The sequence below is a fragment of the Oncorhynchus mykiss genome, chromosome 11 (assembly GCF_057628025.1).
Source record: "Oncorhynchus mykiss isolate SJ-2025 chromosome 11, ASM5762802v1, whole genome shotgun sequence".
Taxonomy (NCBI): domain Eukaryota; kingdom Metazoa; phylum Chordata; class Actinopteri; order Salmoniformes; family Salmonidae; genus Oncorhynchus; species Oncorhynchus mykiss.
The window spans coordinates 41,636,824-41,662,954 of record NC_143032.1 but is presented as its reverse complement, the minus strand read 5'-3'; the positions used below and the strand labels follow the sequence as shown (position 1 = coordinate 41,662,954).

General features: G+C 42.4%; 1 protein-coding gene across 11 annotated transcripts in view; it reads right to left on the bottom strand.

Annotated features, from left to right (window-relative positions):
* Positions 1–20,998, bottom strand: part of LOC110535018 (semaphorin-6A) — a 92,449-nt gene extending 71,451 nt beyond the window's left edge. For 4 of the 11 annotated variants that reach the window (XM_036935459.2, XM_090190161.1, XM_090190160.1 and 1 more), the window contains exon 1: positions 20,828–20,998. The gene's annotated coding sequence lies outside the window, so the exon portion shown is untranslated. Of the gene's footprint in view, positions 1–20,557 lie in introns of all 11 variants that reach the window. The other 7 variants (XM_036935457.2, XM_036935461.2, XM_036935460.2 and 4 more) reach the window with 2 other exon arrangements.
* Between the last annotated feature and the right edge of the window lie 5,133 nt (positions 20,999–26,131).

Sequence of the window (26,131 nt, the reverse complement as noted above, 5' to 3'; positions counted from 1 at the left end):
CATAAACTAAATGCAGACAAGAACAGACAACCCAGCGCATTAAGTTATATCTCAAAAGGCTACTCACACTTGTCTCTGCTGTAATCAAGAAGCTTGATATTGCAAACTAGCCACCTAACGTTATAGCTAGCAAGTTAGCAAACCAAATGCATACTGTAGCTGGAGCCCTGAGCTGGAGAAAATGTATTTGGCACATCTTAGATAGCTCATTTATAGTTATAAAATATTTAGCTGGCAAACAGTAGTAGTGAATTTGAAGTGTAACTTCATCATCAATCTTGTGGTTCTCAACAGTGGATAATCATTTCGCCATTTGCTCTTCGTAAACAAACATGCCCTGTGACTGGTTCAATAAAAAAAAATTACAATTAAAAAAAAAGTATAATGTATTTATTTTATTTGTTGGGACGGTATTGGAAATCATACGGTCTGTACTTCAAAATACCCCAATATACAATATAAACTCTTAGAAAAAAGGGTTCCGAAAGGGTTCTTTGGCTGTCCCCATAGGAGAACACTTTTTGGTTCCAAGTCGAACCCTTTTTGGTTACAGGTAGAAAGAACCCTTTTCGGTTCCATGTAGAACCCTCTGTGAAAAGGGTTCCACATGGAACCCAAAACAGTTTTACCTGCAAACAAAAAGGGTTCTGCAAAGGGTTCCTCTATGGTGTCAGCCGAAGTACTATTTAAGGTTCTAGATATCACCTAATTTTCCAAGAGTGTACCGCCTAAGCCTAAGGTAAATAATGTAAATCAACTTAATGGAATTGAAGACACACAGCGACTATCTCTTTGAGACAGATTAGTTTCAAAATATCCACTCAACTAATGGCAACAGCAACTGTGCCTCTGCTGCTCTACCCTGCTATCCTCTGCTATCCGTTGCTATCTCCTGCCATACTGTCCTTGGAGAGACGGCATTCTTTCTTCCCCCCAATGAGGTAATAACCAGCCTATGCAACAACCGCCCCCACCATACCACCAACATGCTTAATCCAAAGACAAGCCTTGCATCCAGGAGGGCAGATAGCAATTACTGTCTGCTAGCAGTAACAATGAAATCTGTGTCTGCTTTACTGGCAGTGTCAGGCCCTAAGACTTAAGAAGATAAGCCTGCTCATCCTCCGCCTTAAAACATTTAACTGTTTGTGCATTTAATACTGGAGACATGCGAATTTGGGGGGAAACAATGGACAAGCAGCCATCATGCCAGACATTTCTTAGGCCTAATACCTTGTCCAAGTCCTTTACTCACGCTGGCTTAGAGTACTCTTCTGAAGTTACCAGGCTACATATTATTTCCTGGGGCTTTGAATACACAGCAATAATAGTGTGGTATTTGCATAGTGGTACATACGTCAACATGACTTATTTTATTAAAAGGTGACAGCTTAAGAAACACATTATTCCTGTACTATGCAAATATTATGACTGCGTTAAGGCCATTTTATTCACTGTAGGACAGTATACAACATTAAGTCACTTCTCTTTCTGTGAGTAAGTACAAAGAATCTAGGGATTACTTTCCTATTCAAGAAAGTACTGTTGAAAGAAAGTGGGCCTGACAAACAAAAATAAGGGAGAAATTGAGAAATTGGGGGGAGAAATCAATATTACTGCATAAAATTGTTAAACAATGCAGGGGCACATTTCAGTATCGAGAATTTCAGGTGAATCCTCCTTGGAGTGGCTCATTGAGGGGATTAGTGAAAGCTTTACTCTAGAGGCTGCAAGATACGGCTCTATCTGGTGGGAACAGACCCCCCCGCCCCCTCCCCCCAGCACTACAAATCAAAGTAGCTCCTCTCTATTCAACTGTACAAGATTAAGCCACCTCCATAATGCCTGAATGAATTAACATTTTCCATTTAGAACTAACACTCTCTAGTTGATATTTGTCTGTTTTATATACGAATTCATTCAGGGCAAGCGATCTTAAACATTTAATTCCTACAGGCTTCTGAAATGATGCCGCTGTAAAATCGTCCCGTGGAACATTGTGCATTCTAATTGCATCGTGTGGTGGCTCAGAGAAAGTAACTATGGGGGAGAAGTACTCCTGTCTTGGACTGCTTTGGAACATATGGTTATTGCTTTTGGCCCTATAAGATGGCTCTATCAAAAGAAATGGCAACAGTATTCCCTATGTGTGATATGAGGCAGAAGGGGAGTGGATAACAGAGTTTAATCCACGGCGTGCCTCAGCCATGAGCTACTCCAGGCCAGGGGAAGATGGGGGCGGTGAGGAGGGGGGTTAAAGGAGTCATTGTCCTTTTAGGAAGAGATTAACTATTTAAAAAAAGGTGACGTCCATCGCTGCTCGGCAAGCTCTCCATCTAATCAAGGTCTGCCATAAGCTCATTGAGAGCAGCTCGGCGCTGCAATAAAAACGCCCGCACAACCATGCCAAAAGTGTAATGAAATATGGCCAGCAGGGCTGCTGCTGATTACAACTCATTATACTGCTCCAATGGCATGAATGAACGAGAGAAGAAGGGGGACAGGACACATGGGATATACACTCATGTTTACTTAACTTAACACAAAGGAGAGACACTGAAACATGGAAGCTTGGAAGTGCAAATAAATGCCAGCAAAGTCTGAGTTCAATTAACACAAGGACATGCAGCGTTGTGCATAAGCTGTCATTCACTCAGATTAAAGGAGGATAGTGTCTGTGATAGAAGACAATATAAACGCATTCATAATGCATTATACACAGGAGGCTCATAGAAAGTGTTAACCAAACCTTTACTTTCTAAACTGTAAATAAAACCCTTCTAAACTCCCTATTGAGGGGACACATTCCTTACATCCTTCTACACTCTTCCACACGACACAAGAACTCCCTGAGAGTTATACTACCCCCGTCATGCCCTTCGAGGCTGTGGTGACTGGTGAGACAGAGGGAGAGAGGGAAGAGCTAATATACAGCCATTCATTGTGCAAGGCTTGTGGAGTCTCCAGGACCCAGCTATCTGGCATTCCCCCCAGAGTGGTGAGGATAGCTGCCATTGGATTCAGGGTGGGCCCCACGGGATTGGCCCCTATGGCATGACCTCAGAGCATTCCCTGCTCCAGTCAGCGTTGCGTTCCTCCCTCTCCCACCTCCCCCGTCTCCCTGCTTGATTCCAAGTTGGCTTTCTCCTGCCAGGATATACAGTAGCCCTGATTAGCCCTGCAAGTGAACCTTTCCAGGATCTGTCCACTAGTGATGATGTCACTGTCACTGCGGTGCCACTGTGGTGGCAATATCTGAGGGCATCTTGTTGTGGAGGCTGGAGAAATAGCACTGACTAACTTGTATAGCATGTCTGAGTAAGTGCTCAAGGCAAAATAACATCATTACGTAATTTCAATTTGCCAAGAGACATATAGAAACGTGCATAATTCATAGATATTACAAGACATCATCAATATATATCAAATACTAGAACATTGAAAACAAACTTTTAAATAAACAGAGAGAGCTGTGCTGGTTATCCATAAAGAGGTAAATTATAAGAATACAGCATTCATCTTTAAGAATAACATTATATAATTGTATACAATACATCTCAGATGGCTCCTTCTCCACAAAAAGGGCAGACTCCGGAATCTTCACTAAATTGTGTGGGGAAGGAAATTTCCAGTACCAGCCTTGTAATTACAAGATTCTGAAGCTCAGCCAGCTTTCATTCAGGGTAAAGAGGAATAGCAGTCAATTCCTCTAGTCTGCAGCCCTCACCCTTAAAGACGAGATAAGGAAATGTTAGAAACTATATCCCTCTCAGGGGGTTTAGCCATTTATTGAATTTGCATTTTAACAACCTTTCTGAGTAATTGAAAAAGTGGTGTCAGACCAGTTTTGATCTCTGACATGGTAATTACTTTAAATTTATGCTTGAGTTTCAGTCAGGTCTAGAAACAACAGCTGGCTTTGAGAGTCTGTAATGACCTGCATATGGCTCTGGCTTCTTGTTGAGATATCAAAATGCATTTTGTTGGGCATTTCATCACTGATTATAAGATCCAGTAAAGTTGTCTAATCTTTTAATGGCTGCTGAGTGGGAGTGGGAGGGCTCAGGCTGTTTCATGTGGTTTCCTCCCCCAAAATGGGCTTCAGTGAAGGGGAAGCAGCATACACACAGCTTAATTCTAAGCTTTTGATTCCATGCTAGTGTGTGTGTGTGTGTGTGTGTGTGTGTGTGTGTGTGTGTGTGTGTGTGTGTGTGCGCGCGTGTGCGTGTGTGTGTGCAAGCTCGCGTGTGTACAAACTCGCGTGTGTTTGAATATGTGTGCTATATATGAGTGTGTTTTGGGAAAAGAAAACTAGAGCCCCATCATCCTAGATAAAAAAAAAAGTATTAGCTGCAAGCCTGTTTTTATATTTAAAAAAATTATATATATATATATATATATATATATATATATATATATTTAAAAAAAACTGAAAACCAATGTGAGGAACATATTTTTCAAAGCAAAAAGCTTTTGAAGGGCCTTCTAAGTTTCTTTGCTGTAAGAGTAGTACCCTACCACTGTCTTTAATCTCCATTGTAAAAAGATTTTAAAGGTCCTTCTAAGCTTCTATGCTGTAAAAGTGGTACCCAACCACAGTCTTTCCTCTCTGTTGAAAATGGTTGGATCTTCACAGTCACCCCAAAAACATGGCAGCTGACAAGAATCTGCAGTTCTGACCACAATCAGAGACTACTATGATGACACACAATGTGTTTTGATGGATCACGGGAAAAGAGCAAGAATAGGCTTTTGTAGGCTACAATCCAAGCAAGCTATGTCTTCCAATGGTGCGACTGCTGTCGACATCCAAAGATTATACATCCAATTTGAATAAACGCTTGGAGGTTAGGATGACACCAGTGGTGTGGCCTACTGGCCATACGGATATCACTTATTATTGAGATCTACATAGCCCAATGATGTGAATCACACTACTGCTCTCTCATTTAGCTATTTGTGGTTGTTGTGGATGGCTGTTCATGAATGTATAGGTGTATTTTAACCCAATAATTGGGGAAGTTAAAGCTGCCTTTCAATCACTGTTTTTGCGACCGGTGGGCAGTAAGCAAAAAATTTGCTCTTGCAACAGTTCCTCCCTTCTAAACTCTGTGGTATTGTGCTCCATACTGTCAAAAACAAGTTTAATTTAAGAAGACCCCTGAGTGGGGCTTTTATTGCTCATTCTAATTTGTGATGATTATTTTTTTTAAATCCATAGGCCTAATGGACACATGCGCAAACTCACACATTTTTGATAGACTTAAACGGCTGCAAATTGTCGAGATTTCAAAGTGTCACCAATAAATACATAAACGATAGGTCTATAGCAAATGGCATTCATTTTTCACATCTAAATAGCACGTTCCCCATAGTGCTCAAAGTATGCCAGTCCATGAGAGCAGAATTTATTTTTCAACACGAAGCAATCAGTCCTCCATGAAAACAAAATCATAAACAACAGAGTAGGCTAATAAATCCTTAGTTTTTGGGTTATGCTCAGGTAAAAGAATTTGGCTAATTTATATTTCCATATGACTGGAAATCTGACAGACTTTGGTTTTTAATGTAAAGATATAGACTATTATTATTATATTCTGTATTGAGGTAGAAAGCAATGGGTCAGAAGAATCCCACATAACCCATAAAGTCAAATACAACATCCATTTATGGCCAGCTATGTAAACTCTAACATTGATTTATCCTTCAATAGATGTTGTTCAATTGGTAATATACATTTTTTGTCTTCTCCTAATGCATCTTAAGGGGAAAGTCATTTCAAAGTAACTGAAAGTAATCAGAGTAATCCAAAAAGATAACTACTAACTGTAACTGATTACATTTAGAAAGTAACCTACCCAACCCTCTGTATGTGTGTGTGTGTGTGTGTGTGTGTGTGTGTGTGTGTGTGTGTGTGTGTGTGTGTGTGTGTGTGTGCGTGCGTGCGTGCGTGCGTGCGTGTGTGTGTGGTTTGTTGGTGGTAAAACAGGTGAGGGGTTATAGGTTGCCTAAGTTATCATCACAATCACTTGACTTACTTCAATTATATGTTCTCAGACCGTACAGGAACACTAATCATGGCCAAATGGAAAGGGGGTAAATTATAATGATCCATGACCTACTCATCGCTCACAATTCACTGATTCATAGTCTTTATGCCTTTAAGATAAAGTATCAAGATTAGGTCATTGGCTTCTTCACACAAATAAAGCACTGACTCCTAAATGGGTAAAAAGCCTAAGAGACAATAAAATCAACAGTAGAGAATTTAGCCATTTTCTCATTCAGCATATCCCTTCTTGAATCACATAGCTTTGCAGCCCTTACACAGCCACTGTAATGTCTCTGAATGTGCTTTTAGAGGCCAGGTGCTAATTACACAGAATACATTATCCTCAAAAAACATATAATTCTTCTACCAGCGTAATCAACATGGAGTATGTTAAAGACCCACTAACGTCTATGATTCCATGATTCAGGAGCAATAACGACCTCTCCCTGTATCCTAGCGCAGCTGAAGACATTCAGCCTATAGAACAATCAATACTCTCTCCCAGAATGAAGCACTCTTCTGCTTGGCAGAGCCAACTGGCTTATTGTCCTTGGGTCGGGGGGAACAATGTCAGCCCACATGGGGCCTCCTCTCGGTCCCAGTGGAGAAAACAAGCAGGGAGATTCAGGAACACCCATATTTCAATGTTTCAAGTGAGAGGAGCTCTATAAAGAAACGTCTCACACATGGGTGGCTATGTGGGTCAAGGCTAACTTGTGGAGGCCAACAACTGGCAGGATCTGTTCCCCCAAACCGGTGAGACCCCCTTCGGTTCAGCTCTTCCCAGCACAGCGTTGTATAGGAACTCTGCTTCCCTCTTCCCCCATGTGTGCCTTCTATAACTCCATCCACACACCTTTTTGAGAGCCCAGGACAAAAAGTAGCTAGCCGGGACGACCAATTAGCCAACCACTATGGGACATGACCAATGAATAGAGGGACCTCCAAACAGTCCATGCATATAACCTCAGTTATGCCTATGAAGCCTTAACTGTTAACAGTGCAGTGTAATGCTTCTAGTTTTTGAAATTAGTATACCCTACGTCTGGATCCCACAGTTACACGTTGTTATGAAATTCAATACCTTGTTTGTCTCGGTATGTCTCACAAGGTAAACAGCAGTGCATGCTGGCTTTCCAGGTCAGTTGAGGTGGATTTTTCCCCATCAATCACCAAGTGACGCTAACAACAACAGTGCTTAACATCCATTATCTAAATAAACAAGGCAGCATGCTGGTGACGTAACCTGCAGATGAACAAGATGGACAAGCCATAGAATCAAATGTGTTGACAGCTTTTATGGCCATTTGACTTCAAACCTTTTCAGAGAAAGAGAAGGTCTTAGTAGTCATTACTCTGAATTCAACCTACAACCATATTTGCTGTGGTGCCACATCCATCCTAATAGTATTGTACATTTTAGACATCCTTTAATTACAATGCCGCAACTTCATTTGTAGATTTTCCAAACAGTCCTCCTACAACATCCAAAATAGCTAATCTGCTCTCCATCATACTTCAGAGAATTGCTTCAATACACCTGGATATCCACTACAGCAATACCGACAGCACCACAGGCTTATCCTTTAATATTTGGTACATCTATCTTGAATAAATTACTTCTACACAGGCATATGCACACACATCCACAGCCACATACAAACTGACCCCAGGACTAACCTCGATTCTTTCCCCCGGTTCTTTCACCTCAGGCCATAGAATTCAGACGGACCACTGAGTGTCTGGAATGTAGGCCAAATCTGGACATGAGGTCTCCCCACCAGAGCTGGCTTCCCACTGTGGAACTGTCGCTGGTACTAACTCACACCAGTAACATCATCCCAAACTATACCACACTCTAGACCTGTGTGCACCACTCTGAGGAAAATAAACATCGGAAAAAGTCATTACAAAAACATTCTCCTCTCCCTTTTAAATTTCAGAGATGCAAAAACACTTGGTGAAAATAATTATCTTCGTGGTAAGTGACACACATACAGTTTTGTTATTCATAATCAACCGTGCTCAGGCAGGCTATTTAATGCACCACTGGTCAGTCAGTGAGAATTGTATCCTTCTTTTAGTCAACACGCCAGAGAAATACCGACCTGAATTTTGCAACAGTATAAGCCAGAGGAGTTATGCAGATTCAGAGTGCCTAATTCAACATGATCTTCTCATGTGGAGATTAGCGAGTTCTTGAGTGAAAAGGTTGACAGGGCTGTGTGAAGTTAAGGGCAGGGGTGAAAGTAAGGTGGTACGGTCCGGTACGGCGTCCCGGCAAAATAAATAGTGGGGGTACGCCAGTAAAACGTGAGCCTATCATAATTAATACAACACGCCCAATAAACTATAGGCTATTAGACCATTATTTAATATTTCTGTATGTCAGCCATATGAAACATTTGCGAATTGACTGGAAACCGAGTGGTATACTCTCAAAATTGCATTGTGGTTTGAGAAAAAACACTTACATTTTGTCAAGGCAGAGATGAGTGGCCGAGATGCTCACAGACAAGGCAGAGATGAGTGGCCGAGATGCTCACAGACAAGGCAGAGATGACAAGACCGAGATCGAGGCGCGAGTGGACAACAGTGCATGCATCAACTCAGGCTACAAGTGTAAGCCTAATGACTATCACATAATGTAATTACAATACACGTTGGTGTTTGTTAACAGATGTCTCTTTCCTTTAATCAAAATGCGGGTGCACAGTGCACTGTTGTGGTTTGGATGGTGAAATTACTTTGTGAGTGGACGGGTAGCCTACAGGAGCGCCTTTCTTAAGTGATTGTTTGATTGTCATGACTGGTTGTGTTTATGCCACATTAAAAGGGGGAGGTGGTGTGTCCATAAGGCTAGGGGAGATCTTAAGCACAACAAATTTGTAACATACAGTATTGTACGAATTGGATTCATAACATATTAATCAAATTGCCCAGAAAATGTACATTTGCAGGAGGTAACATACGAAATGGATGACATAGTTCACAATTGAATGATGTAGTACACTAAAAACGGGGACCAATTCCAAAACTACTGGTTGAAATTAAACAAAAGTTCCAGAGCATCACTTTAAAATAGCTACAGAGATTTAGTGCCACTAAGTCAAATAAAAGAAAACCTTTCTATTCAGCAAGGTCTGGGAAGGTCTCGCTTCCTGTGGCCTTGCACCTCGCCTTTTAACTTGGTCTCTGCAGCCAAGATAGCTTTAATCTGGCATAGACATACAACGACAATAACCACATCCACTTAGGACTTGGTGTCATAAACAAAACCTACCGGGGTCAATCAGTGTTCTCGGTTCCAGGAAAATAGGACTTAATAACAATGATTCGAAAACCTCACATAAACAGCTGATGTCTCACTGGATGAAGCACACAGACAAACATTTGTAACTGGCAACAACAAAAAAACGAATTCAGAAATATTCCTCAACCCCGTCATTGTAATGGCTACTGTATACAGTAAATAGGAAATCAACAGAAATGTCATTATAATGATGATAGTTCTTGACAATGTCCTCATTAAAAGAGGGAAGTTGAGTGCATCCGTCTATTGTTCTGTGTTTGCCAATAAAACAATGGGTTTTATACTAACTAGAATTGCCAGTGAAGCGTGTTGGCTGTGTTATAAGGAAGGCTCCTCTTCCTTTCACCTTTCTACCCTTCAATCTCTATGGAGGGCCAATTAAGCCACCTAAACAGTACAGGCTGTCACATTCCATTAAGGAGCATACAATGAACGACTACTTTCATTAAAACAACTCCATTTGAAAAGTCCAGAAATGATTACCATATGAAAACTGTGGAATAATGTATAACCTTGACAGATCTCCACGGGGACAAAACTGTCTGTACTCAAGCACTGCTATTTGAAGTGTACAATGAGCGCTTGTGTGCCCTGCTGCTGTATGCACAGGATGCAAGCACTGTTGGTTCACAGGGGGCACACAGACACACACACACACAGACAACACACAGACACACACACAGACACACACACACACACACACACACACACACACACACACACACACACACACACACACACACACACACACACACACACACACACACACACACACACACCCAAAGAACTACCTACCATACTGTGCACTGAGAGGCCAGGCATAATCATGGAGATCTCTTTACGTAACGATGCCATTCCTTATCCACACTTGAGAATGTAAAGGTGAATGCAATACCACCACCTTGTTCTGATTCTCTATCATATCAATCCTCTGACACAATAATCCACCACATCCAACAGCATCCATATCCTGAACACAGGAAATATCATGTTGTTGACCCTATACACAACATGGGCCTATTGGGGTTGGTGAATAGGTTATTATGATCAACTTCTAGTTTACATTCTCACCTATGGGGTGGGTGGAAACATAACCTGAAATGGAGAACTTTAATCAAGTTGTAGTTCCATTGTTCATCATATCACATGTAGGATACACCATTTCATATACCGCATACATGTGATAGTCAAACATGGCACCGATTGAGGAGTTCTAGCAGACATCGGACTCCAACAACACGAAGGAAACCTAATCACTCTGTCTTCCACATGATCAGCCACTCATCTGACCACTAGGATATCTGACCCACAGTACATGTCCAACAGATACTTTATACGCCATGCCCTGCCCATTAGACACCAGAGTGGCTCACGTACCCAGACCATGCCATAACCCACGCAAAGGGCACTTAAGAAAAACAGCAACAACAACTGTTTTATAACTGGGTTTGCCATCTTGAGTTTCAACCGTCACAATGCCATAAAAGGCTTATGTTATCACTAGCATTCTCTGGTATCTAGTCAAACATCAGGGCCCAACTCTAGAGACTGAGGATTCAGTTCTATATCCATGTTATCCAATACCAAGACACACGTACAGTATATCTATTCCCCGGGTAGTTTGCGATTGTTTTCAAGTAAAATGTGACTCCACCTTAATTATTCTACGTTAGGCCCTTTTTTCTCGACTCATGCCTTCTGAATAATAACCTCTTCTTGGGCCGATTTCTTCTTGCCAATCTCATTGGCAACTAGGGCAAGGCCGTTCTTATGACCAACCCACATGACGATGACAAAACACATTGGCCCATTTGAACAACATGAGTTGTTTGTCAAAGCTTTTGACTCTGGGGGAGGGAGGAGGCAGTTGTTTGAGAGTACAGGACAAACAGGAGTATTAATGCTTTCATTGATTAGTATCTCTGTGTCCGCATAATAACCTCCAAGATGTAATACAATGCGTCCACGTGAATAAATAATCATTACTAATGGCTATAAAAAGCACCCAAGATTCTGCTAACATTCGATTGGCTAAAATCAATATTCCTCCAACCGCAACCTCTCTTCAATTTCAATATGGTGGCGTGAAGAATTAGGAACTAAAACTGTGTGGGGAATTGTACAGTGGGGAAAGAATAGAGCCACGCTCCATTCATACTTCCATTCAGGACATATTTTAGAGCGATGCAGCTGTAGTATTTACTCTATCAATTAGTCCAGCATTATTGCCATGGAAATTACCGTGATGCAGTAATAACTGTCGACATTGCCTTAAGGGAAAGCAATGAGCACTTTGGATAGAAAAATCACGCCTTATTACTGCACTCATGGTGGAGCTGAGAAATATGGGGTCCTTGGGTATTTAATTCTGTCTGTCTGTTACTCTGGAACAATTACAGCCATCCCTAAGAGATACTGTAGTTGGCACTACCATGAGTTCTGATTTTCCTGAGGTAGTTCTTGAGGTAGTTGTTAAGCAGATGATTTTTTGAAAAATTTGTTGAAATCACTAACTCAATTGATCTGTAAGGGATTTCCTCCTCTTCTTCCGAAGAGGAGAGGCAAAAAGGATCAGAGGACCAATATGCGGCGTGGTAAATGTCCATGGTTCTTTTAATACGAAAATGTACACATGAACAACTGAATACAAAAACAATAAACGTGGAATGAACGAAACCCAAAACAGTACCGTGTGGTGAAAAACACAGACACGGAAACAAACACCCACAAACACACAGTGAAACCCAGGCTACCTAAGTATGATTCTCAATCAGAGACAACTAATGACACTACATAGAAATACCCAAATCATAGAAAAACAAACATAGACTGCCCACCCCAACTCACGCCCTGACCATACTAAATAATGACAAAACAAAGGAAATAAAGGTCAGAACGTGACATGATCTCCGCTTTCATCGAATGTGATGAAGTGACTCTTACACCAATCATTGGCTAATTACTTCTATAGTCATTTTTGCACAAACAATATATTGAAACTGGAACCCTGATTCAACAACATAACCTTTTCTACAACTCCTGACTCAACCACAGTCAGGAGCAGCCAGCCTGTATAACACAAGGCCACATTAAGCCATTCACCTGTTAGTGTGAGAATTGAGTGATTACACAACGGCGCCACCATTTAACAGCAATGACCCATCTTATCTACCGAGGCCACATTAAATAGTGTTTGCTTTAGATAGTGTCTACATACACCATGCAGGGGAATTTAGTTAGCTGGCTAGCTGGCACTGGGACATAGGTCCAGTATGGACGCAGGCAGTAAGGCTACACCTCAATGGGCCTACAGAGGGAAATAAATCCACACAGCATCACCCTGAGAGGAGTGGAGATCAAAGTCAGGTAGAAAGAAATACTGTTCCAGAAACAACAGTACCAGAGGATCCTTCTCTTATGTAGGTCAGATGATGAACAGGAGCTGTGCTGCGCTGCCTGTAGATTGTCTCCTCCCTTCCTCTCTGGTTACCTTGCATTAGCTCACATGCACTAACCGACTGACAGGGGAGCCAACCGAAACCTAAGAGGGGGTGACTAATGAATTGCTGATAGTAATTTTTCATAATTAACTACCTACTTAAAATGGACAGTCGTTGAGGAACCTGTTTGAACGCATAAAAAAATGGCATGTGGAAGAAAACAAATGGGAGGATGCTCTAACAGATTCTCAGACTGTTTGTGAAGCGTGCTGATGCTTATTGTCACGAGTCTTGTCCTGGAGGCAGAACTGGGTGATTTATCCCTAGGCCAACTGCAATGTCAAAATTGGCTAAATTGTAAAAATTCATGGTAATAAAAATGTGCTTAATTTAAAGTTAGGGTTAGGCATCAGGGTTAGCTGTGCGGTTAAGGTTAGGGTTGAGGTTAGGTTTAAATCAGATTTTATGACTTTGTGACTGTGCCAGCTAGTGACCGTTCTGCAGAGCTGCCTCCAGAACAAGATTCATGAAAAACCTGCATTTGTGAAGTCAAACCATATTCTCAGCGACTGCTGCGCCTGAGAACAGGGCCATGCATCTTAATACGGTCTCCAAACGCAATTAAATAATCAAGTGTTCAATTACCTTAGCAGCATAATCAATAAAGAGCCAAGTTGATGGTTGTACACAGGATGTAAACAAGTGACGTTGATCGAAATACTACCATTTAAACACATCAAATGGCTAGTGCAGCCAGAGCATTCACATTCATCTGAAATGCATAGTAAAAGTATGGTAGTCGTCAACAGTGTTGTGAATACTGTTTGTGCATTTCTCAATAAAATGTAGAGCTCAATCACAGCAACATGCCTCATAATAACAGCGTATTCCTCCGCCTGCACACACTAACCTTGTGCTGCTTGCCTAATAAGATGAGAATTTAGATAATGAACACATCACTATGCATGGAACAATGCAGCATCCGTTGCCATACATTTAATCAGGGTTGAGTGAAATGTGAGCAAGGGGGACATTGTGTGGCCTCTATGAGAGTGATGATAAGTGTTCCCAGCCCACCGGTCCACCTGAGCTGATGGATAGGCAGGAGTGCTGAAACACTGGGGGCCCTGTGGTCGTGTGCGTCTCCTACCAGCCACACGACCACGCAACATTGGCTGCAATTTGTTCATTAGGTATGTCATAAATGTACACACAGAGGTATTATTGTTCAATTTCTTGTCCTGATTGGATTCAGAAATGGAAAAAGACTCTAGTTTTTTTAAATTTGTAGCCAGCAACAGTGACTGATCCTTCTTTCTTGTATGTCTGTAGTAACATCCCTTACTTAGAGCTAATGAAAAATATATGTCAATTTGATTTATCTTTAAATAAACTAACGTGTAAAAGCCGTCAATTGATGAGATTGCTTTCATATAGGTAAAATAAGGAATTTGGAAATACTGTACCTCATAAAGCACTATTGCAAAAAATCTGTCATCGTCTGAAAGGTTACATGACTTGGGAGGGCATTACAAATGACATTTGCTCTATTAAATAACACTTACTAACCACGGGTGTACTTTGATCAAAGCTTTCGAGATAGACCTTGCCTCAGAGCAGCATCCCTCACATAGCACTTTACACAGTGCATTTCTCCACATAAATAACAGACTAACAATAGTCCACAAGCCCTGCCCCCTCGCCAGTCACCTACACCTAAAAAAATTATGTCACTGAGTTTACAATCATATCACTTTAAAGCCATAAAACGTCTGCATGGGTAAATTGAGCAAACAGGCCAATTCTCCATTATAAACCCATGGTAGGATTCCCTCCAGAAAGGTCACCCAGATGAGAGAATTGCAGTGTCTAAATCACCCAGGCTTGGATTACATCCCAATGGCACTAACAATGACAAGGTTCTTTCTTCTTAATGTGGCCCACATGAAAGGCCAAGAAGAAAGTCCCATGATTAGAGGGCTTTGCCCACTAGCTCCCCTGAAAATACCACAGGCAAAGTTTAATATGATACAGCAACAATATGGCCACATTAAACCATTACAAGAGTTAACATAGGTTACAGACTCATTTGGGAGGTACAACACGGCCAAGAAAGACCATCTTAGAGGAATGAAAAACAAATGCTCAACACACTGGTAGCCTCAACATACTGATATCTTTCTTGGTGGAGAGTGATACCAGACAACAAAATTAATCTCTCCAAACACATTCTGTGTAATAATGGAGGCCAATTCTATCTCTGAGATCACCCATTGCAAACCCAGGAGGACAATAAGACCCATATTGTCGCCAGTGAAAGACACATGATTCCAGGGATAAGGCCTACTGTGAAAGCCTCCTTACATTTTCTTCCTCCTTCTATAGAGGGAGCGCACCGCTGTGAGATGAAAGTGGAAACCATTTAGCCTTTTCAAGCAGACACCCATGGAGAGTGCTGATCCGAGTGCTGCCCTGAAATCTCTCCTGGCCTTCTCTGGGCACCCCAACACCGTATCAGGCCCTGAAACTATGGCAACCGAATAAGAGAGCAGCCTCAATGATTAATAGATGAGAAATGCAGTGCCAATCGAGATGGGCCTAGGGAGGGGGATAGATGCACGCTCCTCTCTGTGATACACTGCCACACACCGAGGCACAGAAGGTGGAAGGAGGGCCTGCAAAGCACGCAACAAGCACCCCGTCAACACAGTGTCATGGAACTCTCCCAGGACAAGCTGCTGTAGAGCATCCATGTAGTCCTATGCAAGCATCGATGCACACCTCATGAGCACCCAATGAGCTAAACACAACCGGAAGCCACCGTTGTTCATAATGAGTGTTCACAGCAAGTGCTGTTTGTGACTCATGGTCACTCACCTGTATAAGTACAGTACACATTTAACTATTTACAGTTGAAGTCAGAAGTTTACATACACTTAGGTTGAAGTCATTAAAAGTCGTTTTTCAACCACTCCACACATTTCTTGTTAACAATCTATAGTTTTGGCAAGTCAGTTAGGACATCTACTTTGTGCATGACAAGAGTAATTTTTCCAACAATTGTTTACAGACAGATTATTTCACTTATAATGCACTGTATCACAATTCCAGTGGGTCAAAAGTTTACATACACTAAGTTGACTGCCTTTAAACAGCTTGGAAAATTCCCAAAAATTATGTCATGGCTTTAGAAGCTTCTAATAGGCAAAATGACATCATTTGAGTCAATTGGAGGTGTATCTGTAGGCCTACCTTCAAACTCAGTGCCTCTTTGCGTGACATCATGGGAAAATCAAAATAAATATGCCAAGACCCCAGAAAACAAATTGTAGACAGCCACAAGTCTGGTTCATCCTTGGGAGCAATTTCCAAACGTCTGAAGGTACCACGTTATTCTGTACAAACAATAGTACGCAAGTATAAACACCATGGGACCGCGCAGCCATCATACCGCTCAGGAAGGAGACGCTTTCTATCTCCTCGAGATGAACGTACTTTGGTAGGAAAAGTGCAAATCAATCCCAGAACAACAGCAAGATATAGGAAAAGTATGTGTGGATACATTGAAGCAACATCTCAAGACATCAGTCAGGAAGTTAAAGCTTGGTCACAAATGGGTCTTCCAAATGGACAATGACCCCAAGCATACTTCCAAAGTTGTGGCAAAATGGCTTAAGGACAACAAAGCCCTGACCTCAATCCCATAGAAAATTTGTGGGCAGAACTGAAAAAGCGTGTGTGAGCAAGGAGGCCTACAAACCTGCCTCAGTTACACCAGCTCTGTGAAGGGGAATGGGCCAAATTTCACCCAACTTATTGTGGGAAGATTGTAGAAGGCTACGCGAAACGTTTGACCCAAGTTAAACAATTTAAAGGCAATGCTACCAAATACTAATTGAGTGTATGTAAACTTCTGACCCACTGGGAATGTAATGAAAGAAATACAAGCTGAAATAAATCTTTCTCTCTACTATTATTCTGACATTTCACATTCCTAAAATAAAGTGTTGATCCTAACTGACCAAAGACAGGGAATATTTAAAAGGATTAAATGTCAGGAATTATGAAAAAATGAGTTTAAATGTTAAGGTGTATGTAAACTTCCGACTTCAACTGTACATACTATAAACTGTGTTGTCTGGCATCAGATTAGGTGCCTTATCAACACTTGTCTATCTCAGCCAGTTTATACTGTGTTTGCAAACACATATCCCAGAGAGGTGGATCATCTCTGATAACTTCTATGAAACACAGGCAGGTCGGCTACATCAACTCTCCTCCTAGGATTGCCAATCATAATTTAATTGTGTTCATTTCTATGAACAAAGTATTGCTTAAGAGCAACAGTGAGCATGTCAAAAGGCACTCTGCCAATTCAGCCATTGGCTTAAGAGGTTCTGTCAAAAATCAGCTCCATAATGTACATCCTTGGCTATTCTGACACTAATAAGGACCTCCATTATGTTAATTTAACAAGGAAGGGAATTTTACAAGGCCTATTACTTCAAGAAAAATAAATAGTGCATTGAGATTCTAGGGGAGGGGGGGGGGGGGGGGGTTTAATGCTGGGGGGGGGGGTTAATGCTAGGGGGGGGGTTGGATTTCACTGAATATATTATTGTCAGAGCAATGGTCAAGTGTTTGATACTATGGGATGGGTTTTGCTATTTCACCTTTGAGTGGAGGTTTACCACTAAATATGATGCCAATGTCATGTTATTTGCAATATGGGGAATAATGTGTGGGGAAAAAAAACTTTCTCTGAATGTCATGCAGCTTCTGAACACCAGCATGCTATTTATTTCATCTGAGCTTAACACCATTCTATTGTGGGGGTGGATGGAGGATGCAAGGTGTTTAACATTTTCTATCAGTAGGAGGCACACACAGAGCTGCTCATGGAAATAGAGTTATTGGAAAATATCCCCACAGACACACAAAAAATAATAATTTTCCATTTGGCAAGAAGGTGAAAGTTGCTACAGTGAAAGACAGTTCATGTCACATTGAAACTTAGCCTATATCCTGCCACTGGACCCCTGAGTGGCACAGTGATCTAAGGCACTGCATCTCAGTGCAAGAGGTGTCACTACAGTCCCTGGTTTGAATCCAGACTGAATCACTTCCGGCTGTCATTGTGCGCTGTCCTATTGCCCAGTGTCTTCCGGGATAGGCCGTCATTGTAAATAAGATTTTGTTCTTAACTGACTTGCCTAGTTAAATATGGGCTACATGGGATATAATTTCCCCAAAGGATTATGGTATTAAAATGTATACTATTTTGCTATGCTGTGGACTACTATGGTAGCCCGTCTAAAATGCGATGAAAGCCTAATTTTAAATGATTAAAGTATAAAGAGAACTGCAATAAAAATAATACATAAATAAAGGGTTAATCATAAATAAATCACATGTTGACGAGTGTGAGGATTTTAATGATGCTCTCATACACAAATTGTTTAAACAACAAAAAATACACTGGCTGCACATTAATAAAACATACAATCATAAAAGATGCAGAAGTAGACAACTCTGTTGGACCTATAGCATTGTCACTAAATTAGAACACAATGATTAACAAGGCCTCGCTTTGAGTAATTGAGTTCAATTCATTACACATAGGCATGCCATTGATCAATTATTCAAGACCAAGCACGTCTATCTATCCTTGACTGACAAATGTAAATACCAACCTACACCCCTGCACAGCGGATCCAAGCACACAAGTGTGACAAATCCACATCAGTCACACACAATGCCAACCTCATTGCTATTGTTGGGAAGCTGCAGATCAAATGTCCCACAGAGCATTGCTCCAAATAGAGGGCGCCACAATGCATGCTGGTGTTTTGGTTTCTCCTCTTGTCTGCTTTGAAGAAAAAACAATGCTTTCTCCAAATGTAGTCAGTCACACAGTGGCAGACACACATGTACACATACATCAATGGCAGGATGATCTGCTTTCAGAGTATGTCTTGTAAACAATGTATCATGGCAGGTGTTTCAAAATGGCTCCAGGACTATTGCCCATCACTGTAAGAATGCTGTAGTGTATATCTCACAGAGATACCCATAGTACATATCCTCTACAGTATCTCATCTCAACTTTACTGTTACACTATATATCCATGCGGAAGTGCCGAGAATGGGAACGCATCAATTATTTTTTCCAGTGATTTCATGAAATAATGGATCATAGACTATTCTTTTTCCTATCAATGTTTTTACAAGACCATCCCATCTTACAAATAATTCCCCCAAAATGTCACAGTCATTTAGCACTATTCCTAATTGTGTTGTTATAAACACACAGGAAATGGGAGGTTTCAACATATTGAGAAACATCCCTTATCCTTGACTAGATTCCCATTGTAAATACAGCAACCCCAGACATATTCAAACTGGCTGAGAGAGCTGAGGTGTTAGCATGTTGCATGGGGCCTCCCTGCCCACCTAGTAAAAAAGAATGGGTAAACTCAGCATCCAGTATATATGGCTGTTCACACCAGTTATATCTCTTTCTAAAGGAAATAAATGACATACATGTAACACATATTTGATGCCGAATGGAGGAATTACAACAATGACCATCCCTGAAATGGCCCATAAATCCTGTAGTCACTAAAAACACCCTGTGTGGACAACGCTTCACTCCTAATCTCTCTATGTGTGTGTGTGTGTGTGTGTGTGTGTGTGTGTGTGTGTGTGTGTGTGTGTGTGTGTGTGTGTGTGTGTGTGTGTGTGTGTGTGTGTGTGTGAGTGAGAGAGAGAGAGAGAGAGAGAGGGAGTGAGAGAGAGAGAGAGAGAGGGGGGAGTGAGGGAGAGAGAGAGAGAGAGAGGAGAAAGGCAGAGAAAAGCAGAGAGAGACAGAGAGAGACAAGAGAGACAAGTGGTGTAACTACAACCATCTACAGTACATCAGTTAAAGAAATGTCAGTCAGAAATCAGTTGGACCCAATTGTGGTAAAATAAAAGTGAAAATACATTTATGAAATAGCCACTGTATATTTAAATCCACATCAATAAATAATGTATGATGTGTTGAAGAATGATAAAGGCCAATACATTGAAATAACCTGCTGCGATAAAATACCTTATTTTCCACATGAAAAGACACAGGTGATATTCGTTTAGCCAACACTGACAATCTAAATGCCCGTCTGTCTTCTCACACATGACAATTGTATCTCATTGCGCAGCCATGGAGAGCCCAACAACGAAGGAGAGCTCAGATGATTTAAGTAGACTATAATGTTGAGTCCTGCTAGCCTAAGTTCACAGCACAGTAAAAGCAAGTGAGAGTTTGTCTCCATAATTGACAGGCGTTGTAATTATAGACGATTTCACCACCTGGGAAAAATTGTCGGAGACTTGTCAATAATAATCTATAATTTCTGAAGCTTTAAAGGCACGTCGAAATTCTTCCAAATTATATTGAATGGGACCCGTGACAGCTTGGATAATAGGCTTCGTGTAAATGCTTATTTACGCACAAACATTCTATATTTAAATTGCCAAAATACCTATTATCTTTACAAGATAATCCTACACTTTCCCAATGAATGGTTATTGATTAACTGCAACAGACAGATATTTCATAAAGTTACTGAAGTGACCTAGACTACCTCGTTATGCATCCGTTCTGCACTTGTAATAGCCTATAGTGATTTGGAAAACAGGCTATAGTTTATAGGCTCTATGGAAATAGGCTACTATTATGCACATCCAAGGTTAAAAATCATAATACAATACCTTCAGCTCATGAATGGATATGCCTTGGGGTAAATGTATTGCTCGTCCTTTAATCCATTAAAACGAATGCTCAAAAAGCAGTTCAGACAGTGCTCATTTCGAGAGATAAAAAAAACTATGCGAACGCTACTTTTCTAAACCTCTTGGGCTTTTTTTGTTACATGCCGCTCTTGTAGGCTACGCACCTCTTCAAATCGGAATATCCATCGGAAATTCACTTGAAACCCAGCGGTTTTAAAAACTCATTTGAGAAAGCTGAGCAGGACCAACCTGGCGTTCAAGAATTAACAATGGAGCGTCCCGAACCATTCGTGGCAACCGAACTCAGTCCCCTAACAAAAGCTGCTGGTCATCCTATTTGGAGATGAAGCCTTCTTACTAGTGCACAGCGATCCCAGCTGTCACCCGCTACACACAGGGAGGAGCTATAAACCCTAGACTGGAGCGTGCTGGTGGAATAGGATCTTTTGTTTCATGGGTGCCTCTTATGACGACTGTATTTTTTAGATGTACACTGGTATTCCATGAAAAGACATTGACATAAATGCAAAAATCGAATCATTATAGCCTAAATGACCAAATAGAATAATTATGTACAGAGAATGATTTTCGTTTAAGAGAAATAACAACAAACGATCTATTACATTTATATAGGCAATGGAAACGTGAAGCACAAGCCTATCTGGCTTGCACGGAAACTGTCAGAAACAATATTGCTGTGACAATGATGATGCCCACAGTTACGCATTGTACCCCCATTTCTTTGCGAGTTCCGTAATAAAGGTGAAATACAAATACCTAAAAACAATTATCAGAATAACAGCAAATCCCTCTGAAGTTGCAGCTACTTTTGTTTTTATGTCTACTACACGAAAAACAAAAACATGTCATACTCTAGATTGAGGCAAGACACACTGAAATCAGGCTTATCATCTGTTACAAGGTGCTTACACGCTAGAAGGCCAAGGATTCATAATGGCTCATGCTCATATCGGGAGTGTTTGCTTTATGAAATAACAGCCCAATGGGGGTGGCTGCATTAGTTATGTCCCTTAATAAACTATAGCCACTTGGCCAGATGCTTGCTGCAACAAATTGTATTTAGACATGCTGATATAATTTACAATGTACACCTTCCTCATGGTTCCAGTCCAGTAATGTAAACTGATTTATGACAGCATTTCACCTTTATCTTCTTGAATTATGGCAAATTCAAGTCTGCAATTTGAGTAACTCACTATTACATAATTACAATGCAGGTGGATCATTGTGTGTGTGTCAATGGCCAAAAGATTATAAACTATTATCCCAGATAAATGAGTAGGCCTACAGACTGTTGTCTCTTTCAAGTTGTTGTGCCATTTGTTCCCGGCCTACATTTATTTGATAGTGTGGACAACATAAAAAATGATTTTAATTATGAAATGGTATAATGCTGCAAAGGTCAAGTGCATTTTACATAAATTAACGAGATTCTGAATGATGTCACACCTGTAATTATGTGTGGTAATATTATTTATACCATGGCTGCCACCATTACAGAATCAATGTATACAAACATGACATAACCATACGGATGACATCACTAAATGGAAATAACAGGACAAATAAAACAAAACAAAACATATGCTTATACTAGCTTGAAGCCCTTAGATATCCAATCAAATCTAAATCAAATAAAATGAAATTGTATTGGTCACATACACATGGTTAGCAGATGTTAATGTGAGTGTAGTGAAATGCTTGTGTCTCAAGTTCCGACAGTGCAGTAATATCTAACAAGTAATCTAACAATTCCCCAACAACTACATGTCACGGAACCCCCCGGTACTGCTGCTCATTCTGTTCACCAGATCTGGAGGTCTACGTCACTGGCTTTCTAGGCTTCACTGAACGGGATTCATTATTACCAACCCCGGACTGTCTTGTTTGATTACACACACCTGGTTCTCATTTCCCCTAATTAGTATGTTGCATATGTGCCCTCTGTTCCCTCTGTCTTTGTCAGTTATTGTTCCCATGTCCGTTGGTCGTGTGAGTACCTATACGTTGGTGCAGCGGTTATAACCTCTTTGGGATCGGAGTTTCGCTAGCGTGCCTGTTAAGGTTTTCTTCCGTTGAAGGAGAGGAGGACCAAAATGCAGCGTGGTTAATTCGATACATGAACAATACAAAACAATAAACATAACGTGAAAACCTAAACAGCCTATTCTGGTGCAAACAAACACTGAGACAGGAACAATCACCCACGAAACACTCAAAGAATACGGCTGCCTAAATATGGTTCCCAATCAGAGACAACGATAAACACCTGCCTCTGATTGAGAACCACTCCAGACAGCCATAGACTATTCTAGACAACCCCACTATACCACAATCCCAATACCTACAAAAACCCCAAGACAAAACACACCACATAATAAACCCATGTCACACCCTGGCCTGACCAAAATAATAAAGAAAACACAAAATACTAAGACCAGGGCGTGACAGAACCCCCCCCTCCCCCCCAAGGTGCGGACTCCCGGCCGCACACCTAAACCCATAGGGGAGGGTCCGGGTGGGCGTCTGTTCCCGGTGGCGGCTCCGGCGCGGGACGTGGATCCCACTCCAACAAAGTCTTAGTCCGCATGCATCGCGTCCTTAGATTGGCAACCCTCGCCACCGACCTTGGCTTAGTAACCCTAACCAAGGGCCCCACTGGACTGAGGGGCAGCTCCGGAATGAGGGGTAGCTCAGGACTGAGGGGAAGCTCGGGACTGAGGGGAAGCTCGGGACTGAGGGGAAGCTCGGGACTGAGGGGAAGCACAGGACTGAGAGGAAGCTCAGGCAGGTAGATGGCTCTGGCAGATCCTGGCTGGCTGGTGGTTCTGGCAGATCCTGGCTGACTGGCGGTTCCGGCAGATCATGGCTGACTGGCGGTTCCGGCAGATCCTGGCTGACTGGCGGATCCTGGCTGAATGGCGGATCCTGTCTGAATGGCGGATCCTGGCTGACCGGCGGATCCTGGCTGACTGGCGGATCTGGAAGATCCTGGCTGACTGGCGGATCTGGAAGATCCTGGCTGACTGGCGGATCCTGGCAGACTGGCGGATCTGGCGGATCCTGGCTGACTGGCGGCTCTGGCGGATCCTGGCTGACTGGCGGCTCTGGCGGATCCTGGCTGACTGGCGGCTCTGGCGGATCCTGTCAGTCTGGCGGCTCTGGCTGCCTGGCGGCTCTGGCTGCTCCGTGCTGACTGGCGGCTCTAGTTGCTCCATGCTGACTGGCGGCTCTAGCTGCTCCATGCTGACTGGCGGCTCTAGCTGCTCCATGCTGACTGGCGGCTCTAGCTGCTCCATGCTGACTGGCGGCTCTGGCTGCTCCATGCAGACTGGCAGCTCTGGCTGCTCCATGCAGACTGGCAGCTCTGGCTGCTCCATGCAGACATGCAGCTCTGGCTGCTCCATGTTGACTGGCAGCTCTGGCTGCTCCATGCAGACTGGCAGCTCTGGCTGCTCCATGCAGACTGGCAGCTCTGGCTGCTCCATGCAGACTGGCAGCTCTGGCAGCTCCATGCAGACTGGCAACTCTGGCAGCGCTGGACAGGCGGGAGACTCCAGCAGCGCTGTAGAGGAGGAAGGCTCCGGCAGCGCTGGACAGGCGAGGCGCACTGTAGGCCTGATGCGTGGTGCTGGCACTGGTGGTACTGGGCAGAGGACACGCACAGGAAGCCTGGTGCGGGGAGCTGGCACCGGAGGGCTGGTGCGTGGAGGTGGTACTGGATAGACCGGACCGTGCAGGCGCACTGGAGCACCGAGCCTGCCCAACCTTACCTGGCTCGATGCCAACTCTAGCCCGGCAGATACGAGGAGCTGGTATGTACTGCACCGGGCTATGCACCCGCACTGGAGACACCATGCGCTCCACAGCATAACACAGTGCCTGCCTGGTCTCTCTAGCCCCCCGGTAAGCACAGGAAGTTGGCGCAGGTCTCCTACCTGGCGTCGCCATACTCCCTGTGAGCCACCCCCCAATACATTTTTGGGGCTGACTCTCGGGCTTCCATCCATGTCGTCGTGCTGCCTCCTCATACCAGCGCCTCTCCGCTTTCGCCGCCTCCAGCTCTTCTTTGGGGCGGCGATATTCTCCAGGCTGAGCCCAGGGTCCTTTACCATCCAATATCTCCTCCCATGTCCAGAAATCTGTATTTCGCTGCTCCTGCTGCCGCTGCCTGTCACCACGCCACTTGGTCCTGTTGTGGCGGGTGATTCTGTTACGGTTTTCTTCCATCGAAGGAGAGGAGGACCAAAATGCAGCATGGTTAATTCAATACATCTTTAATGAAGATGATACACGAACAATACAAAACAATAAACGTAACATGAAAACCTAAACAGCCTATTCTGGTGCAAACAAACACGGAGACAGGAACAATCACCCACGAAACACTCAAAGAATATGGCTGCCTAAATATGGTTCCCAATCAGAGACAACGATAAACACCTGCCTCTGATTGAGAACCACTCCAGACAGCCATAGACTATTCTAGACAACCCCACTATACCACAATCCCAATACCTACAAAAAACCCCAAGACAAAACACACCACATAATAAACACCACCCTGGCCTGACCAAAATAATAAAGAAAACACAAAATACTAAGACCAGGGCGTGACAGTGCCACTACAACCACATCCGGTGAAATTGCAGAGCATGAAATTCAAAATACAAACATTGTGATATTAAACATTCATGAAAATATAAGTGTCTTACGTCGTATAAAAGCTTCACTTCTTGTTAATCCAACCGCGTTGTCAGATTTCAAAAAGGCTTTACGGCGAAAGAATACCATGTGCGTCTGAGGACAGCGCCCCACATCAAAATACTTTTCAAACCAGCACAGGCATCACAAAATCCCAAATAGCGATAAAATAAATCACTTACCTTTGAAGATCTTCCTCTGTTTGCAATCCTAGGGGTCCCAGCTACACAATGAAAGGTCCTTGTGTTCGATAAAGTCCCTCTTTATATCCCAAAAAGTCTGTTTAGTTGGCATTATTGATTTCAGTAATCCACTCGTTCAACATGCATACAAATGAATCAAAAAAGTTACAGGTAAAGTTTGTCCAAACAAGTCAAACGATGTTTCAAATTAATCCTCAGGTACTCTAATATCTAAATAAACAATACAATTTAAGACGGAAAATAGTATGTTCAACAGGGAAGATAAATAACAAAGAGCGCACACCGCATTCACACGCGCAACAAGACTCCTTTTCTAATGAGGGACACCTTGGAAAAACTACTACTACTACTACTCATTTTTCAAAAAACAAGCCTGAAACCCTTTCTAGAGACTGTTGACATCTAGTGGAAGCCATAGGAACTGCAATATGGTTCCTGTCTATTTGTTTTTTCCCATAGGCTAGCATTGAAATAGCCTGTGACCTCAAAAACTTTTTTCCCTCGGGTTTTCGCCTGCCATATCAGTTCTGTTATACACACAGACATTATTTTCTCAGTTTTAGAAACTTCAGAGTGTTTTCTATCCAATGCTACGGGGTGAACAGGCAGTGGCTCGGGTGGTTTT